The 23,344-nt window shown below is 38.2% G+C and overlaps 1 pseudogene; it reads right to left on the bottom strand.

Annotated features, from left to right (window-relative positions):
* Positions 1–970: 970 nt before the first annotated feature.
* On the bottom strand, positions 971–22,459 carry LOC116106626 (annotated as a pseudogene).
* Between the last annotated feature and the right edge of the window lie 885 nt (positions 22,460–23,344).

Genomic DNA, 23,344 nt, shown 5'->3' with positions numbered 1-23,344 from the left:
GGACCAAATTGAGCAATTCAAGGTAATACTGTGGTAGCTTTTCTTTATCACAGAAACTAAAGTATTTTAGGATTTACTTGATCAAAACCTGAAATGGCCTTTGGTTTTTGACCAAAGCAAGGTTTAAAAAGAAAAGGTCCATTTGGTGGCTAAAAATGAAACTCTTAATAAGTGGGTTTTGTTGCTCATGGTTGTGAACTCAATCACAGTTGGGAAAGTTTTTTGCCTTCCAGTTGCTAAAAGTCTTCCGAATTCTAGTAAACGTGTGATTACTTTTTCTATATCAAACTATCATATTCTAATTGATGCTTCTGCTTGTTATAGGGACTTTCCTATGTGCTGAAATGTGATTGTGGAGAGGAATCAGGTGGAAGTGAATCTTTAATCTTAGAAAAGTATAGTAGCAATGAAACTTAGTCAACTCAAAAGGCTGAAGAAACAAATTCGTAGTTGACAGGTAATCAAATGCGAAACGAAACTAGAATTGATCCTTAGAACTATAATGCAAGGGATTATATGATAAATGACTTCAGTTGTAGCTCGGATCTAGTTCAATTGTTTTTAGTAGTATATTTGCAGAAACAGTACTGCTTCATCTATTGTTGTTAATAGTGAAAGAATACTTCATGATGATGCTTTTAATATATGAAGTGGTAAGTTTTGCCATACCATCTGCAAATAAAACTATACCTCTTGTATCATAGGGTTGGTCTAGCATTTTACAATATGACTCTTTTGCTTTATTTCCGAAATGTTATTTCAGATTGTTTTTAAGACTTTAATAAGGAAATTACGCCATGTACCCAAATTTAAATTCCATATTATTCTATATTATTATTTATGTGTACTTGTACAATTGAAATATCTCACAAGTTAGATGTATATTCTTGTATATATGGTTCTTATATCCTTGCTTTTGCATTAACGATGAGAATATAAACACTTAAAAGGAAAATAGTAAAGATCATAATCACTTGATCTCAACCTTCAGAGCTGCAGAGATATCCTGGGCTTCAAACTCCCTCCCTCCACATGGGCAATGTTCGGGCTGTCTTGTGGAACGAATCTCTCTTTTAGAACTCTCTTCACCATGAGAAGCTCTCACTGCCACAGTCCACGGTGCCTCTTACAATTACAGTCTTTTGGAGGCCACCAGCAGATTTTCATAGTCTCTGTCTCCTCTATCTCACACACACTACAGTTTTTGAAAGATCAATTCCCCACCTAATTGATAGATACCTGCACGAATGGTAGCAACACAAACGTACCAGAGATTTCATTTTCAGTTTACTACAACTGATTGATCTTGATCTATTTGAGGATTCTGTACAATATTATGATATGCAGTGAAAGAGGTCGAACCTTAGAGCTTGTTTTCTTGATGCAAATAGTGTTACCACGTTTAACCTTGATGCTGCACGTGGTTAGACAAGGTTGCATCGGAATCCTCTCATCTGCAGCCTTTGGCGAAGGTCATCTACTCTTCGAGTCTGCCATTGATGTTAAATTCGTCTTTAGTTTTGTTACCAAAAATGCATCTGTCAAGGTATTACCTGCAATTTATATCAGTATTTTTGAACATTGTCACAAAATCTTACATTGGCTCCTGGATTTTTGCTGTAAACTAGCATCTGGAACCGCGCACATCCACGTGCTCTGCAATTTCATCAACCTCAGCTCCATGTTCTGTCCTCGCAAGCCTAACACATTGATCTCACATTCTCACCAGGCCATTTGTATTCTACATGGGCTTCGTAGTCCAAATCAGCCACCGTGTCTCTCCACGGGTAATATAGTTCACTTCCACTGTTGCATATTATTGCATCAAAATCTTCTATATTTACTGGGCAGCTTTGATTGCTTCCAGTCTCTCGTAAACTCGAACCATTTACCAATATGAGCCTACTTTGCCAAGCCTATACTCAATCCCTGCTTCTTCATCACATTCTGGATTGTTTTTTGAAACTCCTCTGTGATATTGCCGTTGCTGTCATAGCAATCGCAGCTATTCCAAATAGCATCTGCCTTCTACCAGGAGTGTGAGTGACACTGGCACTGCCATTGAAGGAAGCCTTCTGGGTGATGGCTTCAATGAGTTTTTTCTGTTGTGTTGCTGCATCAAGCTCCCCATTAAGCTTGAAGTCTCCTTCTATGGAGAACTTTAAAGAAGATCTTCCACATCCTGTAGTTACGGATGGTTCTTCAGGAACTTTCATGATCTCAAGACGTGTGGTGGGGTGACGGGTCCTGCACTGTTCTACATGTGAGAGGTATTACGGCATTGTTCTGTCCATGAAAAGTGGTTGGATATTCTTGAGTCCATTTTTTAGACAATCAGACCACATGTTTTTGTCAGCAACCAGCTTTAGGAGGACATCTGCTATGGCTTTCTGATCATGCGGGTCAATTAGAGACCATTGTTAAGCTGGGGGAATATCATTAAGCACCTGTTTAAACAGAGTCCTCAGTTACTATCAGTCTGAGTCAGTGTGATACTATGATTAATTCATTAGGTGGCCAAAATTTCCTATCAAAGCTATTTCTGTCATAATTCATAGTTTGGAGTGTTATCAATGAGGTATTTTTTAGTTCTGCATAATTTTAGTCTAGGCATGCATTTCTTCTACCACAACTTTTTTATGAAGGATGAGAAATTTGGAACCTTCACAATGTCCACAGGTTCCCGTTCTTTGTGGCAACAATAGAAGACCATAGGCAGCTGCCTGCAAGATACAAGTGGAATAATTTGATTTTTTGATACATTTAGGCTTAAATTTTTTTATAATGCTTCAGAATTTTCTCGTTATCAATTGCTTCTTATAAGATTCAGAGTGTTACTAAAATTGAAGATTCAGTCAATACAACGTTTTAGAATAGACCAAAGAGACATACCTCGGAGTGTGAGACCGAACGGTTCAACAGAGCTGGATTGATGAAAACTCCCTCAAGAGACAAAGCCGCCATAGAGTACTGTTACAAATTTATCGTTGCAAGGAAGAAGAAAGAGTTAAAGTGTGTCAACTTCTAGACATTAATCTAAGCTGATAAGTTCTGAAAATATGGAGTTGCATAGATTGATCGGCAATGCAAGCCTAATGGCCTAAAGTACGCCGTTGATGAGAGTGTTTCTTATATATTTATCATCATTTCTAAGTACCAAAAGGTAGTCGCAGGTGTCCTTTTAGAACTATTTTGATGCAATGACCAGTAAAATTCTAACCAACCAGGCAACACGGATTCCGTGTTTTGTAGCATTGGATAAAATGATGAACAATTTACCTTTGTTTTCGCAGCCAAACAATAAATTTCAAGAACTTCGGATTGCTTATGATCTCGGATAAGCCACCTAGTGGTACAATTCGTACTTGTTGATGAGCTTTGAGAAGTGTTAAGAACAACTGAACTGCTATTAGACATCTCTTCAATGTCATCTCTGTTTCCCAGTATCAGTGTCTGCAATATTAATAAGTCATTGAAGTGAAACACAATTTTACCATGTTGGCTGGCTTTTCGAGGGGTTGGCCCTCCCCAATAGCCTTGAGCAATGTGGTGACATTTTTCTTGTGGTCAAGACGAGACAATGCTATATAGTTAGCTTGTGAGGATTTTATCTGCAAGGGAAAATCATATTAACAAATAATGGTATTAAAACACATCTACGAATCGAAATCACTTCGATGCATCAAGTTTAGTAATGAAGATTCAGTTTGAGAAGAGAGAATGTTTGACCTCGGACCATATTGGAGTGGTATGCCTTCTGTTATTTCTATTAGAGCTAAGCAATGATTTGAGATTAGCATCACCTTCCAATGAATCTTGTGTTGTTACATATCCTTGGTGGTATAACCTGATGCAACAAAAGTGATCAGCACGTGAACATGACCAAAGTGCGGATCGAGGTCATTCTCCGTACGTTAAAAATTTCAGGACATTCTTATATTAGTTAAGTTTGAGGTTAACATACCACCATCCTTGTCTGGTGCTAGTCACCACCATTTCAGCAGCATCCAGCCCCATCTCTTCAGCTTCAATCCTCCTCATTATCTTGTATGTTGCATTTATGTCCTTGGGCAGCCTCCCTTTCTTAAGCAATTGTTCGAACTGTTCGCCCCCAATGAGTGCCCGTCAGCACCATTGGCACGTTCAAGGCGCCAGAGACGTGAGCTGCCACCTCTCTGAACGATCACCTGTAGACAAACTCAATCCACAACCAACCACAATAATTCCCACACAAGTAACCACACCACACAGTCAACCACAACCAGAATAATGCAAGAAATAAATATGCAACTCAGCACTATTTGTATTAATCAGATAATATGAATGGAACGATAAAAATGGAATGAACGGACTGTAACCATAAACCCTGGCATTTCGAGGAGCTAGGAACCTCCACTGTTTTATCAACAAATAAGATAGACTTGCTGCTACGACTCTCCCTGATTAAATACTAATCCCCTTCCACAATTACCCTTACTCACCAATTCATATTCTCAAAACAGACTGTTACACATGACACCTGTGCTTTGTGGACCCTACTCCCTTACCAACCTTCCTAATGTCTATTACGCCCCTTAAGGGTGAAACTTTATGCACTATCGGTTAATTAATTCCCCCCCCCCCCCCCCCCCTCCCCCTCCCCCTCCCCCCCCCCTCCTTTGAAGATTCACCTTGTCCTCAAGGTGAAACTGAGGAAATTGCATTTTAATCACTCATATGGTTCTCAGGTGGCTTCAAAATCAAGTAAATGCTGCCATTTGATGAGAACCTCCTTAGACCTATCTAATAGAGTACGCACAGAGAAACATCGTCTGGCTGGACAGTAATTCCATCTTTTTAGTTAGAGTGATTCTGTAGGTTGATGGCACCGATTGATGTAAGCTCTTCTTGAGTTGAGAATATGGAAGACAGGATGAATACAGGCTGTGGAGGGCAAATCCAATTTATAAGCCACGGTCCAATGCTTTCCAAAACGTGTAAGGACCATGGAAACAGCGACTGAGCTTTTCATTCATTTCTGGGCAAGTGATTTAAACCTAGGGCTGTAGCTTCAGGAAACTTTGTCACCAAGCTGGAAGCCTCGTCTCGCCGATGAAGGTCAGCATTGTGTTTCTGCGAGCTTGAGCCACAACTAAGTTGTCCTAAGCTCCTTTAACATGGCATTCCTCTCAGTCATTTGGACATTGACATCTTCCACGATGAAGGGTAGTTTGTGAATTTTAAAAGGGTAAGGGGGTCTCGTCCATAGAGGGCCTTGAAGGAGTCATTCGGATGAATCGTGATAGGTTGTGTTGTACCAGTATTCTGCCCAAGTAAGCCAAATAGGCCACTGTCGTGGTTAGAACTGCAAGCAACGAAAATACGCCTCGAGACACCTATTGACCACCTCATTTGCCCATCTGTCTATGGATGGTAAGCCGAACTAAATTTCAGAATAGTGCTGGTAGCCTTGAACAACTCTTACCAAATAACTCATAAAAAGTTTGTCTCTGTCAGAAACAATGAAATTAGGAAACCGTGGAGCCTACCACTTCTTTAACGATATATGGCAGCCACATCCTTTGCATTGTAGGGATGATCGAGACTAAAAAATGGTTGTACTTGGTCAAGCGGTCAACAACAACAAAGATGGTATCCACTCCTTCGAACATGGTAGCCCCCCATAAAGTCCATAGAGAGATCCTCAAAAACCTGATCTGAATGGGAAGGGGCTGAGGAGTCCGGCAGTTTTAACGACAACTGTTTATTATTGACAGGTAATGCAGCCTTAATGTAGCGTTGTATATCTCCCCGAATACCCTCCCAATAAACTACTAAAGAGACTCTCTTGTATGTCCTGAAGAAACCCAGTGGCCTCCACTAGGACTCTGATGGAACCAGCCAATAATGTGAGACAAATCTGGACCTTTTGGAATAACCAGCCTGTCTTTATAGAATAGGCAGCCTTTGGGCGAGTGTAATTAGGTTGACTAGAAGAATCAAGGAGAAGGTCCTGAATGATTCCTTGGTTTCAGATCTGTTTGTGCCTCCAAGCCATGTCCTCATACTTAGAAACTGTACCGCAAGATAAAGCTGAAAGGTGTGCCAATTCAGTCATGTCTTCTCTTCTTGAAAGAGCGTCAGCCACTCGGTTGGGCCCCTGATACTACTGAATTTCCAAGGTAAAACCCATCAGCTTGGAGGTCCATTTGTGTTGCTCAGGTTTTTTTGATCTTTGGTCCCTTAAAAACTGGAGGCTGCGCTGATCAGTCTTGATTATGAATTTTTGCAAGCAAATAGTGACTCCCACTTCTTGACCGCAAAGACGATAGCCATCAATTTACACTCATATACCGATTTCAGCTTGGCTGTAGGGAGAATGCCTTGCTGAGGAAAGCTATAGGTCGAGCCTGCTGCGTCAAACAGCCCCGAGACCTCTTCCAGATGCGTCTGTTTGAATATCAAAGGGGAGTGTGAAATTTGAAACTGTTAAAACTGGGACAGTAGTCATGGCTTCCTTGAGCCTATCAAAGTCAAAAGATTGTGGCCGAATTCTCTTTTTTTTTTCGAATTAAAAAAATATATACAATATATAAAAATTTAAAAATTTCTAAAAAACCCCCTAGGTTTGCTAATTTAATTAAACACCTCAATATATAATTTTTTTGTAAAATGACAAAAACATCCCTACCACCCGCAGTGCCAGATTCCGGCTACCACCGCCGAAATTTAGCCGGAAAATTGCGTTATGACATAGACCGGTCGGATCTGTGTTGTAACATGTCGATATGACCTTTTTCGGCCAGATCCACCACGGATCTGGTCGGAAAAGGCCAGATGTGGTCGTCGACTGGCGCAAAAGTCCATCGTTGGCTGTCTTGGCCATCGTTGACCGACAATGACGGCTAGTGGATCTGGCCTTTTTAGCCGGAAAAGGCCAGATCAGTGAATTACCTGCCAATTCTGGTCGTGGTGTTAGCCGTTGTGACAGATTCCGACTACCATCGACGGTGGTTGTCGGAATCTGGCAATAAAGGGTGGGTGGGGGTGTTTTTGCTAATTTTTAAACTTTTTTTCTAGAGGTATTAATAAACTTAAGGGGTATAAAAGTAATTAAAAAATACAGTAATATTTTTCAAATAATGTGTGAAACAATATTTGAGGAATAGGATTGGAAATATGGATAATAATATGGAATCAAACGCATCCAAAAAAATCGACCAAAAAAAAAAAGGACCATAAACTTATAAATTGTTTCTACTTTCTGGTATTTAATTTTTCAAATTAAAATGTAAAAAACCGAAAGAAAAAAATGACCGTTAACTTATAAATTGTTATTATTTGTTTTTCTTTTTCGAATTTAAAAAATATATACAATAAAAGACCACTGATTTATGATACACGCAACCGGAGCATAGCTACAGTTACCCTCCCTTCCTTCCAACAAATTTGAATCGACATTCACATTTCAATTTCAAAAACTTAACGGTCTCTCTTGTTTAATATCTCCGAATCTACAATTTACAGCAAGAAGATCGAGACGATGGAGGAGTACTTACAGTACATGAAGACTTTACGCTATCAAATGAACGGTTCACATTCGGTTATCCCTCTTTCTCTCATTCACGCTTCAAAATAGGCTTCGAATTGTAACCTTTTTTTTTTACGAACTTATTGAAACAGAGGTGGAGGATCAGACCGCGAAGGTCACGGTTGAAGAGCAAATGCTGATCACCACAATTACTCATGGAAAACGCCCTGTGTTTCTGGTCAATTTGTGTTTTTTTTTTTTTTTTTGTCCTTTTATGATATATTGGAACTGAATTTTATGTTTAGTTCGAAATTGATGAAATAGAATGAATTTAGGTGTGTTGTCAATGGAAACGACCTCGTTCTGGCCAGTTCTGTGTTTAGATGTGGTTCTTTTGTTCGAAAATTAAATGATTGTTTGAAATGAATTGATTTGTTGGTAGTTATTTTATTGAAGACTGAAATGTATCAGGTAATGTGAATTAGCATCATAAGGATTTTGGAAAAACGAATTCGTTTTTGGCCGCCATTATATGTTTACCTGAAATGATTATTACTGATAAGGAATGTAGTTTGTTTGTATTTTTCTAAAGATTTACTTGAAAATTGAATTTATTAGGTTAATTAAAATTGTGGTGGTATACCAGTGTGTTAATTAAAGAAAATGACTTTTTCGGTCAATTCTTCTATCTAGGGTTTTGTGTTTTGTTGAAAATAAATTGATTATTACAAAATGAATTTAATTTTGTTGGTTGTTTTGTGAGATATGAAGAATCCTCTCTAGATTTTAAAAGTTCATGGAAATTGAGATTAGGAGAGGATCCTAATTTGATCGGAAACTGAAATTTATTTTGCTTAATTGAAAATTCTGGTGCTCATGTATATTAGTATTGAAATCGGTTGAACGATCAGAATGGTAGATTGATTGTCTGAGAAGTACTAAAATGTGTTTCTTATAATGTGAATGTTTCTTCTAAAGCACTATCTAATGCTTCTTTGGAAGTAACTCATAGTTTTATTTTCTTATAAATTCAAAACAGTGGTTTATTCATTGCATCAAATACTGTGAGATTAATATGAAAGTTCTTTGATTATTGAAATTGTATATAGGTGTGTCTAGGACGGCCTTTGTAGAAAAAGGTTTTGTTTGAGTAAAAGCTCTGAAACTGCTCTCAATATAAAGTTTTATTTTGTCATCCAAAAAGTGTTTTTTTTCAGAAATGCTTACAAAAGTTCTTCAATGTACGCTTGTGTGGTGAGTGTGAGTGTTGTTGTGTATTTTATTTTTTTTATTAAATAAATTTGATTTTAAAAAGACTTTTATCCTTTCAATCAAATCCTGTAAATTTTCTAGCTGCACCACCAGTTACTTCGGAATGATCCTTAGGTTGTTTTGTTACTTTGCCTTAACAGAAAATTAAAGAGTCTAGGAAAGGTATTTTGGGGTTTAGTTGTAATCTACACTTGACATCAATCTTGTTTTATGGTCATTAACAGAAAATTAAGTGATTTGAAAACCTTTGCCTTTTGTTTTGCTTTGGAAACAGTGGATGAATTTCAGAGTGCTATTGTAGATTAACAATAGTTTTGCTAATTAGGTGCTGCTATTGAAAGCACTCAAAAACTTATCTGGAATAATAATCATTTTCTTTGTGCATGTTCATGTGGATTACCTTGAGTGATATCTCCATTAATTAGTACTTCAAAGTTTTTGTGTATACTGCAAATTTAGGACATTTTTTCAATGTATATGAAAATTGAATTTGCTTTCAGAGGCCTTTTTACTCTAATATCCACATGATACAATTTCAGATGATTTTGATCATTTAGGTTCAATCCATTATAGAGTTGTGGAAAACATGTATTTATGATTAGTTCTTTATAGTAGCTGTTTTTATTGGCTGAACTGTTCCCACTATTTTGCAGCAAAGTCTGACACAAAGTTACTGAGAGAAGAAGCTGAGAAGATGAACAAGGAAAAGGGTAGATATGTGCACAAATATTGGCAAAACAGAGAAAAATTGCTTCTCTGGAGTCTGATTCGTCCTCCCTAACCAGGTGAGATCTATTTTTTGTGTGTCTTTGTGCGGGAGCTGGAATGACCCTCTAGTTGGAAGCCTACAATATCCCTGTTATGGGACATTTTCTTTTTCTGTTTTCTCACCCTTGAGTAGCTTACTTGCATGTACGAGAACACCTGCACAGGAACCTGAATTGAAAAAACTTCTGTTGTCGGATGGTGCACTTCTTATATTTATGCCATACTTGCTCAGGAAAACGTTTGGGCTAGAAGTTTTATACAATTGAAGAGCTAGACATACTGGTTAGAAACTCCTGCACAACTATCTTCATGTTGTACACTATAAAATAATTATGGGCTTGAATAGATCATATGTCTGATAATATTTGGTTGCTACCCTAACTGCGAAAATCCTATAATATCTGACTCTGGGGAATTCCTGTTTTCGTATGTATTTTCTTTATTATGGGAAATGGGTTGTTGAAGAATATGTTCTTCAATCTCAGGGTGTATATTCTTGATTCATCCTGTTCTTTAAATGCGCAGACAATGGAGTTATACAACAAGAAAGAGTTAGCTCATCTAAAAAAATAGCAGAGAAGAGGTAATATTTAAGAATATATTGCATTGATTAAGTCACTGAATGCTATGGACAGTTATTGCCATAATTTCTTAATACAACAGAGCTTACTATACTCAAGTTGCAGAGGATATCAAGTTAAATTAAAGCAAAACAGGTTATATTCATGAGCCTCTTCATCTGAATCCCATGTTATTTTCAAAATTTAACTTCCAGATGATGGTCTCTTTCATATTTTATGTAGGACTGGTTCAAATTTGACAGGACTAGAGAATGACTGAGATAAATCGGTATTCATCGCTAAATCTTTGTTAACTTCATTGATTTACCTCTTTTTTAATTCTCTTCAAATAACTGTATGTGCTCCAAATAAGAGAAACAGAAGGAATGAAGATATTGACTCTCCTTGTTTATGATAAATTGATTGTGCATCAGTCTTTAGGATCCAGCGTGTTCTCAATGACTAGCTGAAGGTAACAAAGGTCTTCAGTTTTCCTTGTTGGATATCTTTCTGTATTGCCTAAGAGCTTCTTGTTCAGATTATACCACTTTGATAATTGGAATTGCTTGAGTGGTGATGATGGGTTTGGGAATAATGTTCACAGTTGAAGATGTGGTAGTAGACACACATCCTTAAAGATACATCTCTCTTTAATGCATGCCTCTTTCCTGGCCAAGAAGGAGAGGGGAAAAAAAAAAAAAAAAAAAAAAAAAAAAAAAGGAGAAATGCCTATATATATGCATGATCAATTTGTTGAATTTAGAAATCCCTTCTGTTTATGTAGTCTCTGTATGCTTAAAGGTTGGCACAACATCCAACCTAATTTTTTTTCTAGTGTACTAAAGATATTAGATCTCGTATTGTCTTCAACCTCTTGATGTATTTTGTTGCAATGAAATTTGATTTTAACTGCAAATTCAAATCATGTCACCGTGAATAGGTTTTATGGTTTCTTTTGTATTGCTATCATCTATTCTACTTTTCACTATAGTGTATAGATAAAACTTTTAAGATTATCAAGTTTGTGCAATTCTATGATTAGAAATCATTCAGGTCAAAGGTAAAAGTGATGAGCAAATGGCTGAAACTGAATACTTGATTTTAAGGAACAAGTTGGCTTTGGCCATGAACTGGTGATTTGGGATTGATACAATTTTCCCGAGCAAATGTTAGTTGTTGATGACTTTTAGTTTTTTATTTACCTGAAACTTTACTATGTTAAAACAAGTCCAATGATAAACACTTGACATGAATATTGTATACCAATATACCAAATTTCCCTTAATCCAGAAGGTGAATGTTATATACAATTTGTTGCTGGTTGCTTTACAGTAAGCGAATATTTGGAAAGACCTTTGCATTACTATGTGTCAATTTCAATCAGCAGGCTTAAAATCTAGTCAGAAACTTGGGTAGTTATCATGCTTTTCATTATTTTTGCAAAGGTCATCAAACATCCCTTAATGAAAGATCTGATACCAGTGGTAGGGACAGCTAGGGAGGTTTGTTCATATAAGGGGCAAGAATTTTCGCTCACGAGCCGTAGGGGATGTCTGTTGAGGACCTTTTAACTGGAAATGTAGGCTTTAGAGAACAATGTTTATTAAACACTCAAGTTTGGGCCTCACTAAGAACTTTGTAACTGTACAACAGAATGCAGGTGTGCATTATAGAGAGGGAAGGCTCATGTGATTTCTAAGCCCAAAATCTATATATTGATAACGAGTTGACATACATAGAAAGAGAAATAAGGGAAGATCCTGTCTTGTTTACAGAATTTATCACAAAGAGCTAACTCAAAATTGCAGATGTTCTTATGATGAGTGGTGGTCTATTAAACTGATAACTCTGACCTGAACTGTAGTCAATGATGCATAAAATTTATAATCAGAAACATATTATCTTTTCATTATTTAACTTTTCTGCAGGGAAGTGCGGCATTGATAACAATAACTTCATGGACAATAAGGTAAATAACTTTTATTGATATCATTAGATATACGGTGTTGCAATTTTCTAATTAATTTTTGGGATAACAGAGCAGTGAGCTAGGGAGACCTTGATGGCCAATTTGGTTTCTGCTAAAGACAAGCTTGACGAAATTGCACAGAAGACATTAAAACTTGTTCAGGAGAACAAAAGGTTACTAAGCAAGATTTAACTGAACGTATATGTCTTTTCCTAGTTGTGTAGATGGACCATGTCTCGATTTCAATAACTTTTTTTTTTTTTTTTTTTTTTTTTATTTGGGTGAAAGCCTAGAGATGTCCCCACCCCAAAGGTATGAGACTAATTCCCGATCGGGCCGGGTGATAATTGTAGTTTATATGTGTAGAAAGAGTTTGTGCTTCGATTTAATTTCAATTCGCTAAATTTTGTCTCCAGTCTTGGCTAATGCCAAAAGTACATTTTTTACTTCCATTCATGTTTGTAAAGTATACATCAAGTGAAAAGCTGTTTTCTTATTTGTCTGATTGTAGATCAGAGTATGAATTCAAGTGTAGCATGTAAAACATTGATGTTATTGAGTAAATTCAATTTAAATTTGTGACGCTAACGTAAGTCACTGATTATCTTGGATTGAATCTTTTATAGTTTAGGTACCTAAAACTAATTCTCTTGAGAGTGGATGAAAGTGCTTCTTGAATTATGTTTTGACTGTTTTTGATCGGTTTACCTTCCTTATTGGGAAAATTTCTTTTGAAGCTTAAATGTTTTCTGCTTTTCCCAGTGGTGTAAGACTTACATGGACTCGTCAATACATCTGGTTCCTAGTCAAGTGATCTAATTTTCACGGGAAACTACTTGATGCTGTTGTTTCTAATTTATTCAAACCCTTATATTCATCGCTAATCTTGGACAGTTTTTAGATGAACGATTCCTTTGAGCAAGTGAAGTGCAGGGCAAACAAATTGAAGGTTAGTTCTCTAACCAGTATCATGTAAATGTTTTCATGTGATTGCCCTTAGGCTTGTGCATAGATTATCACATAGAATGAAATCAACTATGGCCGAATATAATGTTTTCTTGCGGAGAGATCAGTTGCCCAATAGAAATATTGTTCACACATCATATCTTTGGATAGTAGTTGAGTGGTGAGTGGTGGCTTTTAGTTTTCTATTTCATATACTCGTTTGTAGAAACATTATGGCTTCTTATTTTAAATATGGTAACTATAGTCAGAGATGTTGGCAATGGATATAAAGACCTTGGAAGAGGAACACGAGATCTTCTATCAGATAAGGCTGGAGAATCTGAGTTTGGGAATGCCTAAAGGACCAAATTGAGCAATTCAAGGTAAATACTGTTGGTAGCTTTTTCTTTATCATACAGAAACTAAAGTATTTTAGGATTTACTTGATCAAAACCTGAAATGGCCTTTGGTTTTTGACCAAAGCAAGTTTAAAAAGAAAAGGTCCTCATTTGGTGGCTAAAAATGAAACTCTTAATAGAGTGGGGTTTTGTTGCTCATGGTTGTGAAATCAATCACAGTTGGGAAAGTTTTTGCCTTCCAGTTGCTAAAAGTCATTCCGAATTCTAGTAAACGTGTGATTACTTTTTCTATATCAAACTATCATATTCTAATTGATGCTTCTGCTTGTTATAGGGACTTTCCTATGTGCTGAAATGTGATTGTGGAGAGGAATACAAGGTGGAAGTGAATCTTTAATCTTAGAAAAGTATAGTAGCAATGAAACTTAGTCAACTCAAAAGGCTGAAGAAACAAATTCGTGTTGACAGGTAATCAAATGCGAAACGAAACTAGGAATTGACCTTAGAACTTATAATGCGAAGGGATTATATGATAAATGACTTCAGTTGTTAGCTCGGATCTAGTTCAATTGTTTTGAGTAGTATATTTGCAGAAACAGTACTGCTTCATCTATTGTTGTTAATAGTGAAAGAATACTTCATGATGTGCTTTAATATGATGAAGTGGTAAGTTTTGCCATACATCTGCAAATAAAACTATACCCTTGTATCATATGGTTGGTATGCATTTTACAATGATGACTCTTTTGCTTATATTTCCGAAATGTATTTCAGATTGTTTTTAAGACTTTAATAAGGAAATTACGCCATGTACACAAAATTTAAATTCCATATTATTCTATATTTAGTATTTTATTGTACTTGTACAATTGAAATATCTCACAAGTTGAGATGTATATCTTGTAATATGGTTTTATATCCTGCTTTTGCATTAACGATGAGAATATAAACACTTAAAAGGAAAATATAGTAAAGATCATAATCACTTGATCTCAAGAACCTTCAGAGCTGCAGAGATATCTGGGCTTCATAACTTCCCTCCACATGGGCAATGTTCGGGTGTCTTGTGGAACTGAATCTTCCTTTTAGAACTCTCTTCACCATGAAGAAGCTTCTCACTGCCACGTCCACGGTGCCTCTTACAATTACAGTCTTTGGAGGCCAGCCAGCAGTTTCATAGTCTCTGTCTCCTCTATCTCACACAAACACTACAGTTTTGAAAGATCAATTCCCCACCTAATTGATAGATACCGCAGGAATTGGTAGCAACACAAACGTACCAGAGATTTCATTTTCAGTTTACTACAACTGATTGATCGATCTTATTTGATGATTCTGTACAATATTATGATATGCAGTGAAAGAGGTCGAACCTTAGAGCTTGTTTTCTTGATGCAAATGTGGTACACAGTTTAACCTTGATGCTGCACGTGTGTAGACAAGGTTGCATCGGAATCCTCATCTGCAGCCTTTGGCGAAGGCATCTACTCTTCGAGTCTGCCTTTGTATGTAAATTCGTCTTTAGTTTTGTTACCAAAAATGCATTGTCAAGGTATTACCTGCAAATATATCAGTTTTTTGAACATTGTCACAAAAATTACATTGGTCCTGGATTTTTGCTGTAAGACTAGCATCTGGAACCGCGCACATCCACGTGCTCTGCAATTTCATCAACCTCAGCTCCCATGTTCTGTCCTCGCAAGCTAATCACCATTGATCTCACATTTCACCAGGCCATTTGTATTCTACATGGGCTTCGTAGTCCAAATCCGCACGTGTCTCTCCACGGGTAATATAGTTCACTTCCACTGTTGCATATTATTGCATCAAAATCTTCTATATTTACTGGGCAGCTTTTGATTGCTTCAGTCTCTCGTAAACTCGAACCAGTTACCAATATGAAGCCTACTTTGGCCAAGCCTATACTCAATCCTGCTGCTTCATCACATTCTGGATTGTTTTTTGAAATCCTCTGTGATATTGCCGTTGCTGTCATAGCAATCGGCAGCTATTACAAATAGCATCTGCCTTCTACCAGGAGTGTGAGGGACACTGGCACTGCCATTGAAGGAAGCCTCTGGGTGTGGCTTCAATGAGTTTTTTCTGTTGTGTTGCTGCATCAAGCTCCCCATTAAGCTTGAAGTTCCTTCTATGGAGAACTTTAAAGAAAGATCTTCACATCTGTAGTTACGGAGGTTCTTAGGAACTTTCATGATCTCAAGACGTGTGGTGGGGTGACGGGTCCTGCACTGTTCTAATAGTGAGAGGTAGTTACGGCAGTGTTTGTCCATGAAAAGTGGTGGATATTCTTGAGTCCATTTTTTAGACAATCAGACACATGTTTTGTCAGCAACCAGCTTTAGGAGGACATTGCTATGGCTTTCTGATTATGCGGGTCAATAGGAGACCATTGTTAAGCTGGGGGAATATCATTAAGCACCTGGTTTAACAGAGTCTCAGTTACTATCAGTCTGAGTCATAAGGTGATACTATGATAATTCATTAGGTGGCCAAAATTTCCTATCAAAGCTATTTCTGTATAATTTCATAGTTTGGAGTGTTATACAATGAGGTATTTTTTAGTTCTGCATAATTTAGTCTAGCAGATTTCTTCTACCACAACTTTTTTATGAAGGATGAGAAATTGGAACCTTCACAATGTCCACAGGTTCCCCGTTCTTGTGGCAACAATAGGAAGACCATAGGCAGCTGCCTGCAAGATACAAGTGGAATATTTTGATTTTTTTGATACATTTAGGCTTAAATGTTTATATGCTTCAGAATTTTTCTCGTCTATCAATTGCTCCTTTTATAAGATTCAGAGTGTTACTAAGAATTGAAGGATTCAGTCAATACAACGTTTTAGAATAGAACAAAGAGACATACCTCGTGAGTGTGAGACCGAACGGTTCCACAAGAGCTGGATTGATGAAAACTCCCTTCAAGAGACACAAGCGCCATAGAAGTCTGTTAGCAATTTATCGTTGCAAGGAAGAAGAAGAGTTAAAGTGGTGTCAACTTCTAGACATTAACTAAGCTGATAAGTTCTGAAAATATGGAGTTGCATAGATTGATCCGGCAATGCAAGCCTAGAGCCTAAAGTACGCCGTTGATGAGAGTGGTTCTTATTATTGATCACTCATTTCTTAAGTACCAAAAGGTAGTCGCAGGTGTCCTTTTAGAACTATTTTGATGCAATGAACAGTAAAATTCTAACCAACCAGGCAACACGGATTCCGTGTTTGTAGAGCATTGGATAAAATGATGAACAATTTACCTTTGTTTCGCAGCCAAACAATAAATTTCAAGAACTTCGGATTGCTATGATGCTTGGATAAGCCACCTGATGGTACAAGTGTACTTGTTGATGAGCTAGAACAGTGGTAAGAACAACTGAACTGTATTAGACATTCTTCAATGTCATCTTGTTTCCCAGTATCAGTGTGCTGCAATATAATAAGTCATTGAAGTGAACACAATTTTTACCATGTGGCTGGCTTTTCGAGGGGTTGGCACTCCCCAATAGCCTTGAGCAATGTTGTGACATTTTTCTTGTGGTCAAGAGAGACAATGCTAGTATAGTTAGCTTGTGAGGTTTTATCTGCAGGGAAAATATATTAAACAAATAGATGGTATTAAAACACATCTACGATCGAAATCACTTCGATGCATCAAGTTTAGTAATGAAGATTCAAGTTGAGAAGAGAGAATGTTTGACCTCGGACCATATTGGAGGGTAGATGCCTTCTGTTATTTCTATAGAGCTAAGCAATGATTTGAGATTAGCATCACCTTCCAATGAATCTTGTGTTGTACATATCCTTGGTGGTATAACCTGATGCAACAAAAGTGATCAGCACGTGAACTATGACCAAATGCGGATCGAGGTCATTCTCGTACGTTAAAAAATTCAGGACATTCTTATATTAGTAAGTTTGAGGTTTAAACATACCACCATCCGTCTGGTGCTAGTCACCACCATTTCGCAGCATCCAGCCCCATCTCTTCAGCTTAATCCTCCTCATTATCTTGTAGTTGCATTTATGTCCTTAGGCAGCCTCCCTTTCTTAAGCAATTGTGTCGAACTGTTCCGCCCCAATGAGTGCCGTCAGACATTGGCACGTTCAAGGCGCAGAGACGTGAGTGCACCTCTCTGATACGATCACCTGTAGACAAACTCAATCCACAACCAACCAGCAATAATTCCCACACAAAGACCAACACACAGTCAATCCACAACCAGAATAATGAAGAAATAGAATAGCAATTCAGCACTTTGTATTAATCAGATAATTGAATGGAACAGATAAAATGGAATGAACTGGACTGTAACCATAAACCCTGGCATTTCGAGGAGTAGGAACTCCACTGTTTTATCAAAAAAGATGATACTGCTTGCTACGACTTCCCTGATTAAATACTAATCCCCTTTCCACAATTACCTTACTCACACAATCATATTCTCAAAACAGACTGTACACATGACACCTGTGTGCTTTGTGGACCCTACTCCCTTAACAACCTTCCTAATGTCTATTACGCCCCTTAAGGGTGTAAACTTTATGCACTATGGTTAATTAATTCCCCCCCCCCCCCCCCCCCCCCCCTCCTCCCCTCCCCCTCCCCCTCCTTGAAGTTCACCTTGTCCTCAAGGTGAAAAATGAGAGGAAATTGCATTTTAATCACTTCATATGGTTCTCAGGGGCTTCAAAATCAAGTAAATGCTGCCATTTGGAGAGACCTCCTTAGACCTATCTAATAGAGTACGCAACAGAGAGAACATCGTCTGGCTGGACCAGTAATTCCATGTCTTTAGAAAGTGATTCTAGTAGGGGTGGATGGGCACCGATTGATGTAAGCTCTTCTGAGTTGAGAAATATGGAAGACAGGATGAATACAGGCTGTGGGAGGGAGATCCAATTATAAGCCACTGGTCCAATGCGTTCCAAACGTGTAAGGACATGGAAACAGCGACTGAGCTTTTCATCAATTTCTGGGCAAGTGATTTAAACCTGTAGGCGTGTAGCTTCAGGAAAACTTTGTCACCAAGCTGGAAGCACTGTCTCGCCGATGAAGGTCAGCATTGTGTTTCATGCGAGCTTGAGCACCAACTAATGTTTCTTAAGCTTCTTTAACATGGCATTCCTCTCAGTCATTTGGACATTGACATCTTCCACGATGGAAGGGTAGTTTGTGAATTTTAAAAGGGTAAGGGGGTCTCGTCCATAGAGGCCTTGAGGGAGTCATTGCTGGAATCGTGATAGGTTGTGTTGTACAGTATTCTGCCCAGTAAGCCAAATAGGCCACTGTCGTGGTTGAGAACTGCAGAAACAACGAAAATACGCCTCGAGACAACCATTGACCACCTCTATTGCCCATCTGTCTATGGATGGTAGCCGAACTAAATTTCAGAATAGTGCTGGTAGCCTGAACAACTCTTACCAAAATTAACTCATAAAAAGTTTGTCTCTGTCAGAAACCATGAAATTAGGGAAACCGTGGAGCCTGACCACTTCTTTAACGAATATGGCAGACAATCCTTGCATTGTAGGGATGATCGAGACTAAAAAAATGGTTGTACTTGGTCAAGCGGTCACAACAACAAAGATGGTATCACTCCTCTCGAACATGGTAGCCCCCGATAAGTCCATAGAGAGTCTCAAAAACCTGATCTGGAATGGGAAGGGGCGGAGGAGTCCGGCGAGTTTTAACGACAACTGTTTATAAGTTGACAGGTAATGCAGGCCTTAATGTAGGTTGTATATCTCCCCGAATACCCTCCCAATAAACTACTAAAGAGACTCTCTTGTATGTCCTGAAGAAAAACGAGTGGCCTCCACTAGGACTCTGATGGAACTCAGCCAATAATGTGGAGACCAATCTGGACCTTTTGGAATAACCAGCCTGTCTTTAGAATAGGCAGCCTTGCGGAGGTGGTAATTAGGTTGACTAGAAGAATCAAGGAGAAGGTCTGAATGATTTCCTTGAGTTCAGATTGTTTGTGCCTCCGAAGCCATGTCTCATACTTAGAAAACTGTACCGCAGATAAAGCGAAAGTGTGCCAATCAGTCATGTCTTCTCTTCTTGAAAGAGCGTCAGCCACTCGGTTGGAAGCCCCGGATACTACTGAATTTCCAAGGTAAAACCCATCAGCTTGGAGGTCCATTGTGTTGCCAGGGTTTTTTGATCTTTGGTCCCTTAAAAACTGGAGGCTGCGCTGATCAGTTGATTAAGAATTTTTGCCAAGCACAATAGTGACTCCACTTCTTGACCGCAAAGACGATAGCCATCAATTTACATCATAACGATTCACGCTTGGTGTAGGGGAATGCCTTGCTGGGAAAGCTATAGGTCGAGCCTGCTGCGTCAAAACAGCCCCGAGACCTCCCAGATGCGTCTGTTTGAATATCAAAGGGGAGTGTGAAATTTGAAACTGTTAAAACTGGGACAGTAGTCATGGCTTCCTTGAGCTATCAAAAGTCGATTGTGCCGAACATTAAGCGAAGGAATCTTTTTTCAGTAGCGAGTAAGGGGCTGTGCGATTGAACCATACCCTTTTACGAATCTCGGTAATAACCCGTCAGCCCAAGAAAACCTCTCAACCTTCACATTCGCAGGTCGCGGCCAAGACACCATGGCCTCCATCTTTTTCGGATATCCTCTACTCCCTTTTCTGAAACCAGGTGACCCAAATATTCCAGCTTAGATTGGCCAAACAAGCATTTTTTCTTGTAACAAACAGCTTGTGCTCCTGCAAAATCTGAAAGGTTAGTTGTAAATGCTGGATGTGTGTGGAGATGCAGGGGCTATACACAGGATGTTATCAAAGAAGACCAGGATGAATTTACGGAGGACAGGTCTAAATACTGAGTTCATTAGGTTGAAATGTTGAGGGTGCATTAGGGAGTCTGAAAGGCTTCACAAGGAACTCGTAATGCCTCTCATGTGTGCGAAAGGCTGTCTTGGGAACATCAACCTCTCACACCCTAATTTGATGGTATCCTGAATTTAAATCCAGTTTTGTGAAGACCGTTGCCCCAGCCAATTCATCAAGTAACTCTTCAAAGGTCGGTATTGGGAATTCAAGTATTGTAATATCGTTAATGCCGGTAATCTACCCAAAATCGCAACTCCCATCCTTCTTTTGACTAATAGGACAGGGCTAGCGTACGGGCTAACACTAGGTTGTATAATCCCAGTAGTCAACATTTCCCCAACCAGCCTCTCTATTTATTCTTCTGAAAGTACGGGTATTTGTAGGGTCGGATATTGGGTGGAATGGAACTTGGTTGAAGTTATGGCATGGTCATGGGTCTTAGTGGTGGTAATTTAGGGTTCTGTCAAACAGATGGGGTAACCAATATATCACCTCTAATATTTTAGGGTCAGTTTCCTCCTATATTGGCTTTCTAAGCCTTATGGCTCCAAACTCCACTACGTAGCCAGTTCTCGCAGCATGCACAGCACTGACCATGGTTTTCAGTGAGACTCAGTCTTTACCAGTAGAGGATCCCCTCCAATTTACTTCTTGCCTTCCCAGTTAAATTCCATTGTTAGTCTCTTCCAATTGGACTCACATCCCCTAAACTACTAACCATGTATCCCAACAGACAATCTGCACCTCCTAATTCAAATGGAAAAAACTCCAGCTGGATCCAATCCTGCAGTTTCAGCCTCACGCCTTACAAATTCCTTCACCCCGAATGGTACATCCATCACCAACCACGACAAAGGTTCCCTTATCCACCTTCAGCCTTAGCTTCTATACAACCTCATGGGAAACGAAATTGTGGGAAGCCCCACTATCCACCAACACCACCACACTCTCATTCCCATCTTCAAGGTTCCTACGTCTTCCTTACCGTATTCATCTCCTTCTCTACGTATCCATCCTATTCTCCATTTTGGATTTTACCATACCCACTCTGGCTTTGATACCAGTTGATACGATCACCTATAGACAAACTCAATCACAACCAACCAGCAATATTCCCACACAGTAACCAACACACAGTCAATCCACAACCAGAATAATGCAAGAAACAGAATATGCATCTCAGCACTATTTGTATTAATCAGATAATATGAATGGAACAGATAAAAATGGAATGAACTGGATTGTAACCATAAACCCTGGCGTTTCGAGGAGCCAGGAACCTCCACTGTTTATCAACAAAATAAGATGGATACTGCTGCTACGACTCTCCCTGATTAAATACTAATCCCCTTTCCACAATTACCCTTACTCACACAATTCATATTCTCAAAACAGACTGTTACGCATGACACCTGTGCTTTGTGGACCCTACTCCCTTAACAACCTTCCTAATGTCTATTACGCCCCTTAAGGGTGTAAACTTTATGCACTGCCGGTTTATCACTCTCCTGCATCAGCGTAGTGGCCATGGATCACATAGGGACATGTTGGCTTTCCTCCATTCACTTGTTCACCTAAAGCCCTTGCCATGTTAACAATGTGGTTTATTGCACCATCAACAAATTCAAGTATGTGTTGCCAAAGTGACTCTTTTGCTATATACCTGTAACATAAACATTAAAGCAGTTCTTCCGATAATATTCAAAGTAAAAAGCTTGGATCAGGCCAAGATTATTACTTATCGCGAGCACCATAGGGGATGCAGATGATATAGGCTCCGCAACTGCCACTACCGTCGACGGGGCAAGACAACGTCTCAGTGGGTTCGCCATTGCTAGAGTCTACTTCTGGTGAGGCAATTTACCTTGTAAAGAGATCCACACGATGAACTCCTTTAGTGTTGGCCAAGGCTGTTGCAAGTGCAACAACATATTTTACCTGGAAAAATGTACCCAAGAATTAGACTAGAAATGTAGTGTGATCTTGTACCAGCTCAGTAAGGTTACCATGCCAATACAATCTAAATGTTCAGAGTTTTAAAAATATAAATACACAAAATAATTATGAAAATTAAAAAGATTAATGGTATTACCCAAAAATAATAAATAAAGAAAATGTGAAATTGTGAATAAATACCTGATCACCAATATCAGAATCTCTTCTAAGCTTCATATTTTCTCCTTGTACCAACCCATGCATACTACAAACAAAAAATTAAACATAATATAAATTTCTTAATAGTAATTCTCACCATAAGAAACTCTTTATTAATTCTCTCTATTTTAGGTTGTTGTACAACACAGAGGTAATGTTACTCTCATATGAACCTTTAGATTATACTTGGTAGGCATTCAATGTGGCCCAGATTAAGAGTAATGTTACTCAAACATATCCCCTTTTCCCAAATTAATGCTGTATAAATATTGCTCATTTCTCTTTTAAGTTCAGCACCTTAGAAACATTGAGCTTAGATGAGAAATGTGTACATATCTTATCAAGACAATGTAGAGGTTCTTTTCCCACAGTAATGTTAGAAGTCTCTTTGCTAGCCTTTGTGTATCCTCCCAAGCAATATACAAACATAAATATAATTTGTATGTATGTATGTATGTATGATAATCTATTGTTCGATGTCGATAATAAAATGACAGATTTGTAACATTGAAAGATAAACTTATAACGTAGCGATATAGTTTTGCAATGTGATTTATTGCCATATGCAAGTTATGAATCGGCATAGTTCGCATAATATGTAATTTATTTATTTGGGTTCAATTTACCAATCTGAATCTCAATATTGGCTGATTGTGATCAAGATTCAAAAGTGAACCTTGTATCTATGGGCCGGTAAGTGGGGAAAGAAGTACTTGTTTATTTGAGCCCATTATTGAATGTGTACTCAGAAATTTTATGTATGTACTTAGTGTACTGGGCAAAAAATTGGTCTAGGTTTTGAGAAAATTTGTTACAATTGGGTTGGACATCCTGGTATCAAAACCCAAATATGATTGGTTTCTTCAAAATTTGGATTCAAATTTTTGAAATAATTTTCCCTGTATATACCAAAAAAAAAAAAAAATCATT

Source organism: Pistacia vera, unplaced genomic scaffold, assembly GCF_008641045.1.
Source record: "Pistacia vera cultivar Batoury unplaced genomic scaffold, PisVer_v2 Contig52, whole genome shotgun sequence".
NCBI classification, from domain to species: domain Eukaryota; kingdom Viridiplantae; phylum Streptophyta; class Magnoliopsida; order Sapindales; family Anacardiaceae; genus Pistacia; species Pistacia vera.
Note: the sequence above shows the minus strand (reverse complement) of the source record. Positions and strands in the feature narration are given on the sequence as shown.